This window comes from Pipra filicauda, unplaced genomic scaffold (genome assembly GCF_003945595.2).
Source record: "Pipra filicauda isolate LSUMZ 115617 unplaced genomic scaffold, ASM394559v2 scaffold71_size5581439_pilon, whole genome shotgun sequence".
NCBI lineage: Eukaryota > Metazoa > Chordata > Aves > Passeriformes > Pipridae > Pipra > Pipra filicauda.
Window position 1 is genome coordinate 3,031,605 of NW_024104887.1, and position 15,289 is coordinate 3,046,893.

General features: G+C 42.9%; 1 long non-coding RNA gene across 2 annotated transcripts in view; it reads left to right on the plus strand.

The window, feature by feature from the left end:
- LOC113994877 overlaps positions 1 to 15,289 on the plus strand; it is a 32,745-nt gene that overhangs the window by 2,118 nt on the left and 15,338 nt on the right. Inside the window, exons 3-4 of one of the 2 annotated variants that reach the window (XR_003543228.2) lie at positions 2,767 to 2,865; positions 9,544 to 11,770. This is a non-coding gene — a long non-coding RNA (uncharacterized LOC113994877). Of the gene's footprint in view, positions 1 to 2,766; positions 2,866 to 9,543; positions 11,771 to 15,289 lie in introns of those variants that run through there. The other variant, XR_003543229.2, reaches the window with a different exon arrangement.

Consider the following 15,289-nt stretch of genomic DNA (forward strand, 5'->3'; position numbering starts at 1 on the left):
CTGTGTGTGTGTGTGTCTGTGGGCAGAGATTTGCAGGACAAAAAGATCTGTGGACAAATACAGCTCACACGGAGAATTTTTTACTGAAGGAAAATTTGCCTGAACATAACGTGTCATCTAAGATGTTTTATAGATATTTTTGCTGTCTGAGGTAAATGGGGGAGGATTACACCTATTTTACAGAGTGGTGAAATCAGAGCATAAAGAATTTAAATGACTCACCCAAGATTACACAATACCTCAATAGCAGACCCCAGCAGAGCCTGGAGTGCTCAGAACACTGGCCCAAACTGTCTCCTTGGCCTTGTCTTTGCTTTCAGACACTTAAAATACAGACAGAGTCAAAAATAGAAGAACAGAGCTTGTTTATTCCTCTGCTTATATATTAAACATAAGTTCTCTTTCAGTGAATAGTTGTGTTGTTTATATTTTCATGGGAAATCTAATCATTGAAGCAATTCATTCCAGATTTTTGCTATTCCCTTTCACAAAGCAGCATATAGACACTGGAACAAAACTACTGCTGCCACAAGCAGACCACTGTGGTTCCCATCCTGGAAGCTCAAGAGAACTACCCTGTAACATTAGACTACAAGAGCTTTTTATTAATGTTACATCTTGGAGCTCTTCTCAGAATAGGAAACTTTCCTCCCAAATTTATTTGAAATCATATCCCTATACGCTGAGCTAATTTTTTTTTCAGCCTGGTTAACATCATAAAATGGATCATTAATATGTCCTTTGAAAATGATGCCAGTTCTGTGCAGCTTATACAGCCTGTATGTGTTGGTGCAAAGAAATTTGCTCCTACTGTACAGGATGTGTGAGCCAGAGAAGAGGGAGAGGGTTAAGAAAGGGAAAACATATACTGGAGTGTAGTGGCATAACAAATCTATCCCTAATCTTGAAAGCTCCATAGTGCATGAGTAATGAAACTAAAGATGAATTATTACAGCTTGCACTCATAATTTACAGGTATGAGTGTATTATCTTACAGCATAAATATTCCATTTAGGCTTTGTGATGGGTTTTTTCTCCATATAGGAAAATAAAAGTAGTATTAGTCACATGTCCATAGCTTTGTCAGTGGCTGCAAAATGTTTTTCTTTCCAGGAGGAAAGCACACTGAATAATGCAACACTTCTATTTAGGCTGGTTTTTCATACACTGACACTTGGAAAATCTAGAAACAGTTGTTTTAATTTTAAGGGCTACAATGTCTGCTCCCTTTATTCCTGCCCTTTATCATCTTACACACCATGTTCTTATAGACAAGGGGGGAAAAAAAACATTCCAGTGTCTAATAAATCTGAAATCCATCAGGGGCTGCAAAGCTTTCGCTCTCCTGCCCTGGTTCAGCTCGTGTTACATCCAGCAGCACAACAAATGCACTTTGTGCACCAACACCGATGGATTAAGCACTTTCACTCATTTTTCCAGGGTGAGAACTCAACTAAATCCATTTTTTTTTTTTTTTTTAGAGTTTTGAATCTTTTTAACAAAGAGAATGGCTGCACAATTGATTCTTGAGCGAGGAGAGGGAAAAATTGCATTACAATAGTTGTTGCTGAGCAGAATTTTAATATTGCTAAAGGACTTTAAAAATATTTTATGATCCGAGCCTCCCTTAGCACACAGTGCTCTACCTTTGGTTTTCTGAGCTAATTTATAAGAAATTCTGTGTGCAGGTCTCAGTAGTCCTTTTTCTGCTCTTAGACCTTTTGCTGCCTGTTACAGTGAAGTTGCACATGCTGTGCTTTCACAAATGGGAATTTTGCTTTTGTTCTTTCCTGTTGCATTTCCCTAAAATAAAATATCTTCTGGGGGAAAAAAAAAAAAAAAAAAGAAGTATTTTATTACTATTTGTGTAAGGAAATAATGTAATGTGGGGCCAACTTTTTGGGCACACCAGGACTGATTTTCTAATACATGATCTCACAAGTATGAGAGATTTTATTTCAATGAGCTCAGTTCACAGCTACGGACCTAAAAGAGGAGTAGATTAATAGGTGTCAGGCAATTTAATAGTTTCTTTCTGACCCTTGTAGACAGTTTTTTTTAGAAGAGCTGAGCCCTCAGCAAAGTGAGTCCTAGAAATCAGAAGCCAGTGCTGAACCCTCCCAAAAACAATAGCACTTCTCAGATACCTGCATTTCAGTTTGTGCCTCTGTGAAATGGAAGCATTAACAATGAGCTATATCATTACTGAAATGGTCAGGGAAACATCTGTACGAAATGCTTTTAGATTCAGGGATGCTAAGTAACATTAAAACAAATAAATGATTTATAGAACTGACCTGTCAAGTTTAAAACTGTTCACGGAGATATTTCGACATTTGTTTCACACAAAAATTAAGTTGCATTTATCAAGGGCAGAGCAATTTCCAGAGTGAATAGTGACCCATGTGTACAGTTTAAGGAAGAAATAGTAGTTTCAGCTGATGTAAAAGGGGCTCTTCCACATGGCACTTCAGGTCTACAGACACAAAAGTTGAAGGGCAGTAGCAAAGAAAGAGCAACAGAGGAGATGTTCAAAGACAAACTTTCAAACAATCCAAACAATCTGCTGAATTTGTGTGTACAGAATTTAGGGGGGTTGCAGTCACACGTGAGCATTTTCCTACATACTAAAATTAAGCACTTATACATTGGCAGGTTGGAAAACACGGGCACTGAGGGGCATCCAGGTCCGTGGGGCAGAGCTGTGATCGGGGCTGGGCCCCAGGGAGGATTCACTGTTGTATGAACGTTTTGTCTTGTCCTCAGCTTAAACAGAAGAGACAGCAGAGCAAACACTCCAGCCCATCCCATCACTGGCTTCTGTGCTGGATTAAACAAGACCAGAATTCAGACCTCTCATTGTAGGTAAGAAAAATAAATGATGTCTTCCATGTTTCTTGTGCCAAAGGGGTTTCTTTTTTCCCCTTCTGGTGTTTTGAGCGTGCAGTGGACACCTGTGCATTGGAGAAGGCACCTCTGCTGCACTCAGTTTTCATGAGGAGTAGTTTACCAAATGTGAAAAACTAGAAATGGTTCCTGGCGTTTCCTTTGAAAAAAAAACAATGTTCCCAGTGCTGGCATGAAATACTTGCCTGAAGGAAAGATGTTATGGTCCTTTCAAAATCAGGGATGGTACCAGCGAGGGAGCAGAGGGAGGAGAGCACTGTGCTGAGGGATGTCAAGGAAAAACATCTGGTGGTCACTCCTTCCTTTGGGTGACTTCAGTGTTACACCAGAGGTGTCACTGCTTTAGCTGAAAGGAGTCACCCATTGAAGCTGAAGAAGATGGTTGTGTTTTAAAGCAGAAGCATCTGCAGTCCCCAGTGAGTATTTCTTAAGAAACGGTTGAAACCGTCAGTGTTTTAGGAAAGCTGGAGGTATTGCGGCCATTTCCTATCAGATGATGGCTCTCTGAGCACGCAGGGGAACAGGACTGCTTTGAGCAGATCAGGTTAAACACTAAACTTGACTTCATTAATGCTGATGGAAACACAGAGCTCAGTATCCTGTGCAAAATTATATTTTGAAGGAAAACCTCCTTTTGAGTAAGACTATACCGGTTTAGAACTGTTGAATTTGATACTGGTGTAACGTAACACGTTTCAAAACTGAGTGTCAAGAAGTAGAAACGTTCCAGTCCTGCGAGAGCAAATTCATAAACTTTGACATTTTTGGTGGTCTTCCTTTCTACTTTTTAAACGAATTCCCATCAGAAAACTTTGTGTGGGGAATAAATGTGGCAAACTTGCTCCCAAGGATCTCGAGGCAAGTAATTATTCAATAATTATTTTAGGTTCATTATTCTGATTAAATAGTGAGTAAAGTAATCATCATTTATCTCTGGCCTGCTGTATTTTTGTTTGCACTACAAAACTGCAACAGAGGGCTCAGAGAGTAACCTTGTTGCCTGAGCAGTCCTGGCATCCCTGATGATTCCTGTGCACTAACAGGGTAATAATAAACAGAAATGCCTTTTGAATTACAAGTTCCATTGGAATCACAGGGGGAAGGTCTGTGTTTGCCAAACTGAGGAAGACAAAACTGGCATGAAAGGAATTTTATGTTCGAGCTTCTCAGAGGGGATTAGAAGTGCTTTCTTAATAGTGACTGAAAGGGAGCTGGAATGGTGTCACTGAATGTACAGACATTGCCCTGCTTATGCACACACACACACAGTCACCACATCCAGCAGCACAAGGACCAAAGGCATAGGGTTGCTGCAATGTTTGAGGGGGTTTTAAAAGACATTTTTTTCATCCTTCATCTCCACATGCTAAATATATAATAAGATACCTTGTTTTCTTGCCCTGTAGACCCACATGACCAAAATGAGGGACATTAGTAAGTGTTAGAAAAAGTATTCAAGTGTGAAATGAATTTCTCAAACATTAATAAGTATTTCTAGAACCTCAGTTTCATAATTTGACAGTTCCACAGTTAATAAATCACAGCAAAAGGAAAGTGTGATAACAGCAGAGCAAAAGGAAGCCTGGATCTATGAAGTGCAACTGAGGGATAAGTGAAAGAAGCATGCTGATGACCCTGAGTTTACTTTTGGGTTTTCTGAGCTTTCACTCAATTAAATTCATTCCTCTCCTCTAAAGACCTATTATGTGCCTTTACCTACGTTCCTAACTGATTTTTCTTGTAATACAGCTCCTTTGCCAAGTTATTTCCATGATTTAAGGAGCTCTGATTAAAAAAAAAAAAAAAAAGAAGTAGTAACACTGAGATGAAAGGAGCATCCAGACTGTATTCGAGAAGGTTTTCTAAAGAGGTGGGTTGATTTTAATTAACTTCCTGAATAAAACAATTCAGGTCTGGAGCTGGCAATCTCCAATAATCACTCTTTGGCCTCTGGATGAAAAAGGGAGTCAATCACACAAAACAATGCCACAAAAAGGCAGTGAATGGAAGGAAGTAGTTCTGTGTATTACAGCAGTACACACACTGAGGGAGGCCCAGCATCCCAACATGACATTAGCCCCCACTGCAGTAGACACTAAATACACACTGGAAGAGACAGCCCCCTCACTCCAAAGCTTATCTTCTTTGCAAGACTAGTTCCTGTTTATATATTTTGAGCATTTCCCCTAGTTCAAACTCTGTATGCACAGAGAAAGACTTAACTTTACAGTGAGCTACTGTCTCAAGAGGACCACAAACTGCAGTTCCAGTTACCCAACAATGTGACCATTCTGTACCATGGACATCACTTGGTGTCACTCAACAGATCCTGCATCCCTAATTCTTTCCCTCTGCCCCTCCTTTTGTGTGTTCTCAAAAGAGGTGACTTACACCACATTTTCCTCAGGAGGAGTTAATACAGAACTAGAGGAAATATCCAAAACCTTCCAGTTGCCATCAAGCAAGAAAGATGAACAATAAGAGGGAAAAAAAGTGTCTGATAGTGAGAGTGGCTTGGCAAAGCTCATGATAAGAGGGTATTATGCAGATCTTTGTTCAGCCCTTGCCCCAACAGGATCCACAGCATGGCACATCCTCACTTCAGACACGTATCTATGCCACTGCACCTTCAATCTACCCAGCAAAGCTCCTGGACTTCTGCTGAGCAGAGAATGTGAGTCAGGAGGGTTGTGTTAAAACTGCTCGTTGCTTTTCTGCTGCTGGGAGAGAGAGAAAAGCCTTGTGATGGAGTTCAGAGTCTGAACTCTGTCACCCGTCAGTCCCACTGACATTAATGTGGTAATTCTGGGTTAGGATTTGGTTTAGGAAGGCATCCTCAAGCAGGAGAGCACACTGGTCTAAAAGCAGGCATATTTATGAAAGGTTGCCCTGGAGTGGTTGTTTTTATTGATGTAATTCAGAGCAGAATCTGACCCACTGACTCTGAGCCCAGAATACAATTACTCAACAGTTTAACCAGCAAGGTAGGCTCTGTGGGAAGAAAAGAAAATTGGCATTTAAAGGTGAGATTTCCTTTGCCACTGCTGGTGTATTTTTCCTTTTGTCAGCAGAATTAGTGAGTTAATTAGAGAATTAAAGAGTAAGCAGAAAGGGACTATGGGAGGAGTAGGGAAGCTTCAGGGTTGTGCTTTTATCAGAATGGCATTGCTTCATTCTGAATCACCTGATCTATGGATTTAGCAAAAGAAATTTTGAGACACTTGAAAAATGAATGAAAGTGATCCTGAATGGGAGGGGGAAAAAAGCCTAAAGTAAATAGCTTAAGTCAATCTGTCCAAATGTCACATGTAAGGATGGCTTTGCTCTGCTTAATGACAGGAGAGCAAGGAAGGTAAGGGGGAGGAAGGGACCCTTTTTGAAGGACTGTTGTTCTAATGTACCTGTGTTTATTTTAAAAGCTTTTCAAGGAGGTAGGGAGGGAAGCTACTGTCTCCCAGTGATAAAAGTTGAGTGATTAAGGACCCCATTTGGGGGCAATCTGTTCTCTGTCTCTGTAGTTGCCTACAAAATCCCTGATATGCAGGTAAAGCAAGCTCAGGAGAACATGGCTGATGGGAGAGGACTGAGAACCAGGACTCCTGGACTTTATTTCTAGTCCTGACACTGACTGTGTGTGCAGGCAAGTGGAAGTTCAGTGAAACCACCCCTCTGACAAATGAGGACCATAGTCTTTACTCCCTTCCTAAGACAGGGAAGCACTGAGGCTGCAGGAGTGTCTGCCAAACACTTGGGTTCATGGCTGAAAAGTGGCTCAGACACACAAAGTATCTGGTAGTTTAAACAGACCAGTGTGCAGAGCTAGACCCTTACTGGAGGAATTCTAATTCCTGTAACATATCTGTTCCTGTTCTAATTAGACATGGTGTTTGAACATCTGCACCCACCATCTCCCTGTTATGTGGCAAATAATCTCATGGTTTATGGCTCCTCTGTTACAAATGGATTCTTGCTCGGCGTCTGATATTAAATATCAGGCTCGAGTCCACTGTGCTGCCTGTGAGCTACTCTGTTTTAAAAGACAAAAGCTTTTGCTTCAGTTGCTGTCACGTACAGACACTGTAACCTGGCTCTTGTGGAGAAAGCTGGCTGTGGAACATCTCCCTGCAGGTTGCTGAACATAAAGGTATTCTTGGGTTTAGTTCCAGGAGATTGTTCTGCCAGAAGTTCAGAGTCAGTTCCAGCACTCGCTGACCCCCGCTGTCCTCACACACCTCAACGTGGCCCTTATTTAGCAGAGAGGAAAAGGCTCTTTCTCTGCCCCTCTCCTGTGCTCTCTCTCTCTCTCATGTAACATTGTCCTTTACGAACAATGACAGATTCTCACTGCTCCTCTATGCCCTTCCATTGAGATGAGAAGCTAAGTCCAGATTTGTTTTTGCTGTCGTTCCAAATGAAGCCAGAGGAGTTATTCTGGGAATCATCTGCATTCTGCACTTTACCTAAACAAATTTGAAAGGACAGGTTTTTGAGTGCAAGTGATCCTGCAAGGTACACAGGGTCTTTAGTCAATGAGAGAGAAGGGCATCCACAGCCACGCTGTGGAAGAAGGGGCATTTTCATGGCACATGCAAAATGGTTCCAAAACTGCTTTTCCCCTGTGTTTTGTGATGTGATCAAATTAGACCTCAGAAAATATAAGAAAGGAGAGAGAGAAAGAAAGAGGGAAAAAGAGAGAGAGAAAGAGAGAGAAAGAGAGAAAGGAAGAGAGAGAAAGAGAGAAAGGAAGAGAGAAAGAAAGGAGAAAGGAAGATAGAGAAAGAAAGGAAGAAAGAAAGAAAGAAAGAAAGAAAGAAAGAAAGAAAGAAAAAGAAAGAAAGAAAGAAAGAAAGACAGACTATGACTTGTAGTAAATGAACACGAAATTTCCTAGAAATAAGCCTGAATGTTGTCTCACAGCCAAGACAAACAGCATCACCTCAGCAAGCCTTTGGATAAATTTGCATGGTGGTTAGTACCAGTCTCAGTGCAGAACTCCTGAACAAGGACAGTAAAGGCTCAGCATGGCAGAGCAGGGAAAGTTTTAATTTGGATCAGGTTTTATTTCCCAGCCTCATTGGAATGAACCTCAAAGGGCAAAGAGTCACAAATTGTGACCCCTAAAATATCTGTCCGTGTGAGTTGGGCTCTTTGTCCTTGAGGATCTCTGGCTGTCGCTTAATGGAGCTGCAGCCCAAGAAGGGAGACAGATGGTACTGATGGCCTGAAATTATACTCAGCTAAGTGCAAAGCTATAACTGCTATTTGTCATTCTAACATCACTGATTTGTCTAGAGAGAAAAACAAATAACTTGTTGGGGGAGTAAGCAACTGGCTGGCTGTGGCCAGGCCAGATTGGAAGTGGGTGTAAGGCTCAGCACACAGAGACCCAGGTGCCATCAGCGCTCGAGGGAGGTTATTAGGATGTCATTTCTGCTTCTTTCTCTGTCTGTCTCTCTCTCTCTGCTTGCTGTGGAGGTGGAAGGTGCGTGTGTTGTGAGGTGAACTGGGGAGTGAAGATAAAAATCTGTGGTAAGGAAATGCTACAGCTTTATCTCTGTTCTTTGATGTGGCAGGACAAATTAATTGATAACAGAACCAGCCAAAGCAGATGTGGTCATGGCCTCCTGAACTGCCCTATTGCAAGGAAAGGGCCCAGCAACATCAAAGACAAAGGTCAGCCAGCATTCCCCAAGCACAAAAAGACAAATCATGACAGGCAAATAGCTCAGGCTGCCATTGGAAAGGAGTTATTACCACAAAAGATGATGTCTGGCACATGGCCACTCTCCCAATCAGCTGGATGCAGTGGCTTCTCTTCTCTGCCATTTCCTTCTGTACCCAAAGGCAGAGTTTGGGCATAACATCTTCCTGTAAAAGTGACTTACTTTGTGTGCAGTGGCACAGGAGAATTAAAGCACAAAGCAGAATCCAGGGAGCTGGCCAAAGCCATGCAGTGGGGTTAGAAAATTGAGCTCTGCTAGTTCAGGGCCTCTTGTAGCCACGTCTTTCTAAACTACAGCAAACCTACCTGTTCACTTCCTGCTAAGAGTAAAAAGATTTGGTTTCTAGTCCCAATTCTACCATTTGCTGGCTGTGTGCCTTGAGCAAATCAGTTCCTCCCTTGTGTCTGACCTTCTTCTAAACTGGAGGTGACAAAGAAGGCCATTCTGAGACCTCCAGAGTTAATGGAACTGCAGATATTATTGGTATTTTATATCAAGTATTGTTTGTTTCAACCATTCCCTTCACTGTTTTCCCTGAGTATCCTGATGTTTTTCTAACACGCTCCCCATCCATAACAAACATTTCAGGAGTCACTGAACACTAAACACTCAAACCAAAGGGGCCCAGTGCCCAGCAGGTCTCAGGTGAGTTTCTTTGTTCCATGTTTCTCTCTCTGGGAACAGAAATATTTGTCCTTCAAATACTATGACCTTCAAAGCTAAAACCTTCACAGCTTTGGCAAGTAGTTATTAACAAGCTTGGTCTGCATAAGTTCCCTTTTTCCATAGATCTGGATTCCTTACAGACTTTAATGTATTCAGCCTGGCATCACCATGCAGCATCAGTGTGGGATAATACCTCAGCATGCCATTAATCCCTTTTTCTTCACCTTCTGTCCACGTGCTTTTCCAGGCTATGTCTCAGTTTCTTGTCAGAAGGAGATCCTGACATGAATCTTGTGTCTCTGCCCACTGATTTTCCAGAAGATGCTGGGTAGAAGGGAGCCAACAAACTCTCCAGCCTATTTCCTGGACATCCCAGGGTGTCCACACAGAGTCAGGTAACAAAGAGCAGCTGCCTTACAGTTGAATATAACTGGAATGCCTAAATGGCTGATCCACCCTCATTTAGGAAACCTGCAGCATATCCAGGGCTCTGATCACATATCCCAAGACTTGATATAGGGCTTTAGCTACTCTGCTATCATTCACATGAGCAGAGCTACTACACAGGACACAGACTATGTTGGAAATAATTTCTTTTCACTACAGCAACACATTTCAGCATCACATCTTGGTGTTCTCAGGCATCCCAGGAGAGTTGCACAGCACTGGCTACCAAGAGATGCTCAGTTGTTCCACTTTTAAGTGTCCTTGTGCCCATTATAACATTGTAATAAAAATAACCAGAAGCGGGTATGTGTTCCCAGCAGGCATCAGTGATTCATAGCAAACTGTAAAAACCAATGCATGACATAGATAAAGGCATTTGAAGCCCCAAGACACAAGTGTGGGGTGTGTGTGCACCAGGACTACGTCACCAGGAACCAGAGGACTGCAAAAGCTCATCCCCCACAGCAGGCAACAATAACTCAGTGGGACAGGTCACATTTGTGATCAGCCAGAGCCCGTCCTTCCCCTGCAGAGGAACTTAAAGCAGAGAGCAGAAAAGTAGAAAAGCTCTGAGAGGCAGCCTGGACAATGTTGTCTGAAGGTTTCCTACGAGGAATATGGGCAGTTTAAGCCATGGTACCCAAGGCACTGTAGAAACAAAGGGATTTTATCTCTCCCAAAGGATGTTATCTCTCCCAAAGGATGCTAACTCTCCCAAAGGATGTTAGCTCTCCCAAAGGATTTTAGCTGTCCACTTGCAGACCTGTGACTCCCCTGGGGAAGGGAGTATCTTGATCACAGTGCAACACCTACTTGGCTTTTTGTTTGCTTTTGTTGGGTTGGTTTTTTTTACTGGAGACAAGGGTTAAGTGGCTTTTGTCCCTCTCCCCCAGGGTGACCTTGCAGACAGGGGAAGTTACACTGCAGGGAAAAGCTGGATCAGGGAGGTTAGTGAATGTGCCACACTGGAGAAACAAAGTATTTTATATCTAGTGGGGTGTTTATGACATGAGAGCAGTTACACCGTCTCAGACCTAAAAATGAACTCTACTAGTTTCAGAGGGAACACTCTTGTTTACAAAAGTGAGAATCCAACCCATTGAAATTATTTCTGATTTAAATGCAGTGTAACTGCAGGAGAGCTGAACCCAACTAGTGCAGTTCTGGTGAGTCTGAGGAAAAGGGGAACTGGTGAAATTTGTAGCTGGAATGTGAGAGGCAGTACCAGTCTGGGCTGTGAGTACACACACCAGGAAAGCTGGTCCTGGGTCTCCAAGTGACCCCCGTTCACCCAGAGTTTCTCTTTGCCTTGGTTTTTCTGTCTGTCAGGGTGGCAGAGTGACATTGACCCTTTTTTTGGAAAGTGATGTGACAAGCACAAAGTATTAGGCTGTTAGACAGCTGTGGGAAGCACGGAGAGATCTCTTGGAATTACAGATACAGAAACAAGGAAAGATTTTGTCAGCTGGATGCAAGGACTGAAAAAAAAAAAGACATTCTGACATGCTATTGCTGCTGAAGTCCCCTCCCTAGAGAGGTCTGGTGAGGGCATTTCTCTGTGCCCACTCTTTATCTGAACTCCTCCACATGCCTCAATCCTAATCCAGCCCAGCACAGACTCATCCTATTGTGTTAAAATCAAATGCACTTACAGGTAAATGTCACTCTGCCATAAAGAGAAAGGAAACCACTTAACTTTCTGTTTCTTTGTCTACCTGCCTCCATAATAGTTCTTGTCAATTTACATAATTCATGACTACCAGAGATAACTTAAAATGTATCTTTCAATGGAATATAATGCAAACAGTTTTCTGTGTGGGCAGGGTAAAACAAAATAATAATTACAACACACGATGATAGTGCTTATAACAAAATATTTTTTTCCATAAAAAGACTTTTGTGGCAGGAATACACACTCCAGCACCAAAAGAAAATAGTGGGAGAGAAAAACATCTCTGCTGGCGTGTTAGATTCTATCAATGGCACTGATGGTTTCATTGTCTAAATAAACATTGTGTGTAGATAAAGTGTGACCTGAAAAGTGAATCATTAGATTGACAGGATAAAGCAAATCAACTTTCTTCTGTCTTTATGCCTCCCACCAGATACATAATCAGACTTCTCCCTATGTGGGCACTCCAACAGCAAGCATCTGTCAGGATCAGCTATTCTTGTAGCTTAGGTTTGGGAGTTTATGATAATCTGACAAAATTGCACCAGTCCATTTTAGACATTTTTCCCTCTCTTTTTAGCAGTAAGACTACTTAACATTATATCTTCAAATGAGCATTACCATAGGTAATTTGATTTTGCAACTTTGGATAATGACCTTCACTCTGTGTGTGTATGTGTGTATAAATCACACGTATGGAATTTATTTAGGAGGAAAACACGTTGCAATGTGGCTGCCCCGTCCTAAATCAGTGAACAGAAAACCTAAAGGGAAGGATTTTTTGCTCTAGCTGAGTTTCTGCTGGTTTTTCTGGTAGATTTATCCTGCTTTAAGAAGGAGATAAATACTGTTGGACTAAGGTACTCAGTTTATCAGGCCCCAAAAGTTGTAGGAAGCACTGAGAGGATACTCAAGAGTGTATAACCCTTTCATTCAGGTTAACTCCACTGCCCAGAGCTGGAACAATAAATATTGAGGTGATAGATTTGGCATAAAATAACTGAAGGAAAACCCCGCCCTAACTCACAGCTCCAAGTGAATCCCAAAGCCTCTGGAAGATAAGATGACAGGGATAGATCCTCCTACAGCCTTAATCAGCACAGAACACAGAACACAGGCCACACGACCACAAACACTTGATGCAAACAAAACTGTTAAAAAAATACACCCGTGGAAGTGGTTGGGTTGTGTTGCACTGTGTGAAAAACAACAGCCCAGGAGGTCACCTGCCAACCTCCAGCTACTCTGAAATCACCACTGTTCAGAATTTTGTGGCAATATTTTTGCTGGAAGAGGTCCCTCCCACGTTACTACGGAGTCTTGATGAACCCCTGTTTATTCATCTTCCTCGGGACTCTGGTGACCTTTCTGTAGGGTGGAAATGCTTTCAGAAACTATTAATCTCTCCTCTGGGGTGGGTAGAGGGCACCCATGGAGAGAAAGGCTTCCATGATCTTCCTCAGCCCTGTCACCAAAGATCAGAGCCAGAAAGGAGGTTTCTTGTTTGGAAATGCACAGGAATAAGTGCAAAGCTTTTACAGGGCAGGGCTGTGTAAAGATGAAGGGCTGAGAAACACGGGATGGAAAAGCAATGCTGCTCAGTAAATATTGATAGATGTACTCCCTCCACCTCTGCTGCACAATCCCCTTCACTGCTGCCTTTCACACTGTCACTCTGTCACTAGAACATTACTTCCCTTCACCTTGTGGCTGTTTAATTTAAAGCAGGTTTCTGCATTTGCTCTGAAAAGTGAAGAGGGAAGAGAGACGGTAGGAAACTCTCCACTCAAGACTCTCTGCTCAAGGACAACAGCACAAATGCAACCCCAGCTTCCTGCCTGAAATGAGGTGAAAGGTTTTGTCACTGTTGATCAGTGTTCATTTCACTAGCACTGATTTCCCATTTTGGTAGAAAGATCAAGGGCTGAATGCTGAGTGGAAGGAAGACTAACCCAAGCTTTCTTCCCAGGAGATGATCATTGTAGGTCAGGCTTGAAGCACATTAGCTGGGTATTATAAGGGGAAGCAATGCTGAAACTCCTGCTGTGCCTGTTTGGCAGATAAATAAAGAATTTCAAGCTCTAGGGCAGACAGATCAACAATAAATTCATATTAAGAAGTGTCTGTGAGATTTGCTAACAACTTCAAGTACCTCAGGGCTGGGACCATGGCCTTTCATGTGTTTATAAAACATGCACCTCAACAGAGCCCTGGTCCTGAACAGAGCAGCCACAACCAGAGCACAGGTAGGAGCTGTACATGAGCTCTGTGGGCAAACACGTGCACCAGAGGAGCAGCACAAGTTCAGCAGCACAGCCCTTAGAGAGTTTGCAGTGTTAAAGGGTCTGTCCCATCTTCTCCCCCTTCTGCCAAGCAAGGCAGCTCCTCCCCAAACACAGATAGAGAGGGGTGCTGGTTAAAGTCCTGGACAACAACTGTGAGCTGAGGTCAGCCCTGGTTGTCACAAACCCCAGACTGAGTCCAGTGCCAGCTTTGCCACAAGTTTGGTTCTTAACCACAGTGAAGGAACCTGCGATGGGACTCTCTGAAGATGTCTAAATTACTTAAGAGCAAGAGAAGGGACTAAAGCCTGGTGTGCTCCTGAACTTCTGGCCCTCAGAGCAGCACGGCCCTTCTTCTCTGAACAGCATCCGTAAAACTGAACAGAAAATTCAGCAGAGAAAGGTGTTGTGAGGTAGAATTTGATGACTTCTGCAAAGCACTAACATAAATACTGAGTGTCAATCTGTGGCAGCAACAAAGGGAGGGTGAGAGGAGGTGGAGGAACAAGATTCTCTCACTAGATTGCTTTCAGTCAGCCACCTCTGCTTTTGCCATGCAAAGTTGAGGTAGAACTCCCCATTCTGCTACCCCTCCCTATCATCTTGGCATCCAGGCTTCTGACAGGTTTCCCCTTTCAAATTAAACAGGTTCAAATGTAAAAACTTCCCTTGTGCTGGGTATTCATGGAACTCTTTTGGGTAGGGCAGGGTTTGAGTCTAGCAAGCTGTCACGTACCAGAGGGGAAGCAGAGGGACACATTGCTGCTCAGAGTTTATATGGACAGCAAATTTATCCTGGCTTCAGGAGGTCCTGCTTTCTCTGCCCCCTCTCCATCATAATTAGACACATCAAAGAGCTGATCTGTCATCTGAAATGGCAAGATGCCTAACATTTATATTAGAAGGAGTCAAGCCCCAAGCAAGCAAAGATCAAGAACATGATGGTGAATGTGAGGAGGGAGATTGAAAGTCTGCCTGTGGACCCCAAGGAAGCTGAAGTGATGGAAAATGTGCAAGCGAAGAAGAAAAGGCAATCAACCTTCCAATTAAAATCCCCAAGGATGAGGGTTTTGTCTGTGTTTGTATTAATCAAGGATAAGAAATCAGACAACTCAATGAGACAGGAGGAATTGTACTGAGAAGCAAAAGGACAGGGAAAAGCTGGGGGTCACTGGGGGATGGGAGCACACAGGAAGAAAGAAAACAATGACTAAAAATTTAACTACAAGGTGCTTAAAGGAAACAAAAATCTCCCGAGGTGCCGGGAGTGTTCTAAAGGCAAGACTGGCTTTACTCACCCCTCGACCTAAGCAACAGGCTTGCTTCAAAGCACAGACCTACTCAAATATGCTTATGCAAAGAAGTTTGAAAGCTTTTATTGACAGCACTTAGCAACTCTGGCTTTCCTGAACCTCAGCTCGCCCGAGGTGAACGTTGCGTGGGTTTAATTTCTTCCTCTGGTCAGGGATTGTGCCCTTCAGTGCAGGGGCACGCTGGGCACGGGCTGGCTGCAGCGCTGGGGAGGTTCTTGCTCACCTCTGGAGCTTTGGATCAGGAATTCTGCAGCTGTCCCTGCCTCTTGCACCCACAAG